Consider the following 3327-nt stretch of genomic DNA (forward strand, 5'->3'; position numbering starts at 1 on the left):
GTTTCAGACTGAATGCCTCAGAATGTCTAGCTCCAGGCTGATTCATTCGGGAGCAGGCTGCATAGGTAAAAAAAAAAGCTCCCCCTTAATATTTAGCCCGAATGCACAACATCAATACCGAAGCTATCCATCTTAAATTGGGATATTCGTCCCTAAACAATGCTAACTAGGAAGCATAGGCGCGGCGGCACGCCGCGCCCGTGGCTTTAACTCTTCTATTGGTAAGGTTAGTGTTAGGAAATAATACATATATAGGTTTGATCGCTCATATTTTGTGGGACCGCAGTAGTTTGAAGACCTCTGAAAATTAATTAGGAATAAGATGATGCATAAAATAATATAAGGGATGATACCTAAGTGTATAGCAACGTTTACATTGGGTTACACGGTGGGTAAGGAGCCAGGTATGAACACCCTGGTGTTGCATCGAAGCCGGGTATAGACGGTTGCAGTAAGTGGTGGTAGATTCGTGCATCGAGGAGGAATTACCTGGAAAAAAAATCAGAAGGAAGCAATTTGGTACTCCTGCTGATACTGGGCCAGTAATGATGATACCTGGTCTTTATACTCACTGGGTCAATTATTAAGCACTGTTGTTGGGCTGGGACAATTTAGCTGCTTTGGCAAGTTCCCCTAAAAAAAAGCTGCTTTTGCAAGTAAGCGGTCTGAGAAAAGACATCGACGGAAGGAAAGCCATATAGTGAAGAAAGGGAGGAGTTCTACTCTGTCGGCGTATGCAGTGACTCTGGTCTGCTGTCTGCCCAGATCCAGTTCTTCAGGAAATGAGGTAGGCCACAGAGAAGAAGGGGAGAAGATTCACTCTGTTGACATGCACGGTGATGAGGTTCTCTGCTCATCAAGATCTAGCACTTAGGGGGGTCCTGATTTTATCATCCGTTGATGAAGGGGGCTGGTCGATGGCAAGAAGCCCCAGCGGACAGAGAGCCAGGGGAGGTGTCTGTGAGCTCCGGATGAAGAGAAGGTGTTCGGCGGCAGGTAGTCACGACACACAGTGCTACCGGTGGGGAATCGAGTGGTCGTGGCGGACATAGTGCTATCAGTGGGGAATCGAGCTGATCTGCTACCAGTTGGTATGTTCCTCTTTCTTGAGTTATTAAATCAAAATTCATTTACATACGCCAACTGATTGCATTAATCAGCTCTCAAGGCTCTTTGTTGAAGTAGAGAAAATAACAGCGATGTCTCCGATTTTATATTCCACTTGCTTAATTATGCTGAGTTTTGCTCTTCGTGCTTATATGAATAAGCTACAATCGGAAATGCAAAGCAGAAAAATTGAATACACAGAAACCATGGCTTCTCACTAAGTGAACTGGTTACGCCGATCAGAAGTGACACAAAGCCAGCTGATATAAGGGATAGTCTTCAGTATGCTTGTTACATCTATAGAAACACCGAGTGCAGAAAAGAAACTACTGGCTGCGGCATAACATAGTACCAGCCGGTAATAAAAACAATACATAAGGTAGCAACAAAACGATTTATACTAAATAAAATATGTTCACAATTGCACCAACTTCTGAAGGTAACTTAAGCACTGAATATTTGCAGATGCTATTTACAGTCATTTGAAGTTAATTCCCTGATTATACCCTTGTTCCTGCCATGGAACTCAAATAATCAGCTCATATTTTGGCATATATGAATAATAAATATGGCGGTGGGTAGTTTACAGAACTCACCACATAAGCATCTAGGTAGAAAACACAGCATATAGGACTGTATGAGCATTTGTAGCCACATCAAGCCGTGGGCATTTGGTTTTCATCTTATCAGGCAGGGTGCGAACGCTGTCTCTCGTTTCACTCACATTTAGTTCCAGATAACTGTGTGGAACCACGCTATGGGGATGGTGTATGGTTAGGAAACACTTCATTGTGTTGTGCCAAGGTCAATCCGTCACTGATCTAGGATGAAGACCATCCACTTCAGGGCCAGTCAAGTAAACATTCTAGGCACCAAAAAATTCGAACATAAGAAGGAACCGAAAATAAAATTCTTCGACCAGAGAGTGGATCCTGGAGAAAAAGAACAATCAAAGAAAACGTTAGCCAGTTATACATGTATCAAAAATGCAAGAGCATGGGAGGATAAATTACGCATGAACCAGCACACCGTTTCGGCAAAAGAGTATTGTGCTTCAAGGTCGGCCATCTAAATTTCTTAGGCACGAAAAACACCAATGCAAAAGGGATAGGAAACTTGATGCCTTGAACAAAAAGTGAAGCCTTGAAATGTGTATGTACCCTTACTGAATCTGATGTAACGAAAATTGCAAAGATAGACACCGTATATCCAGTCCAAAATATATGTCGTATCAGTTTCCCAATGAGCTAAAACATACCATGTCTGACGAACGCACTTCAGGTGCTCATTTAATTGATTGATAGGGCCAAAAAATACACACCTACGCTGCACGAGAGCATATATAGAATTACACTGTCAATTCATAGATCATTATAGGATTAATGCCATGACGTCTCTTCTTCCCACCGGGACCCACTTCATCTTCCAAAGTTGTATGTATATGAAAGAAGGAGGAACAATGTGAAATTGGAAAAAGAAAGGTTAGCTTTTGACATTTTTGGAAAAATAGGAACCTCTTTTCCCATTTGTAATAGCTACAGTTGCATCCATGCCGTGCAGGTCCAGCAGCTGAAATAGGAATCTGCATCTGGCACATGATGATCATGCCTATTTAAAGAAAATTAATTTTTTGATTTATCCGAATTTGAAATCCGTTAAGAACAAAATACTTGTGTGCAATTCAGATTATCTCATGACCATCACAGTTTTTCAAGGCACATAAAAAAGGAAGAGGCCTCAGTAATCTTACATAAGGAAAACAAAATCATGACTAACCTTAAAATCTGAGAAATAGGTATATTTTGTAGAATGAATGGGTTCATAAGTGCTGCCTTGAGAGCACCCGATTGTCCTCCTCCACTTGACGGTTCAATCCCCAGCATGATCTGGCCAGCCATGGTTCTCAGCTGTAGCAAAAGAATCAAACGGCAAAAGTTTTGGAATAAACACTCAGTCATAATCCAGCCTACAGTGGACCCATGATCCATGGACGATGAGCTCACCATTGATCAGATGGATGAATGGATGAGCTATCACATAGTTGGACTTTATTGAGGAGGGACTCCTGCTACGCACTGGTAACCGCTGCGGACGCCTCCTTCTCGTCCTGGCCTCCAGGAGCCTTGCGGCCCTCTCCTGCTCATCGGCGATGATGTTCTCTCCGATCCTAGCCACTGTGGCACTTGGAAACAAATATATATGTCTAAAAACCTCGCAGCT

At 42.6% G+C, this 3327-nt stretch overlaps 1 long non-coding RNA gene across 1 annotated transcript; it reads right to left on the reverse strand.

The window, feature by feature from the left end:
• Window positions 1-1482: 1482 nt before the first annotated feature.
• Window positions 1483-1752, reverse strand: LOC124695313. Its single transcript, XR_007000560.1, has 2 exons — window positions 1704-1752; window positions 1483-1621 (listed from the first exon to the last, which is right to left on the reverse strand). It is a non-coding gene; the product is annotated as an uncharacterized LOC124695313 (long non-coding RNA).
• Between the last annotated feature and the right edge of the window lie 1575 nt (window positions 1753-3327).

Source organism: Lolium rigidum, chromosome 3 (genome assembly GCF_022539505.1).
Source record: "Lolium rigidum isolate FL_2022 chromosome 3, APGP_CSIRO_Lrig_0.1, whole genome shotgun sequence".
Taxonomy (NCBI): Eukaryota; Viridiplantae; Streptophyta; class Magnoliopsida; order Poales; family Poaceae; genus Lolium; species Lolium rigidum.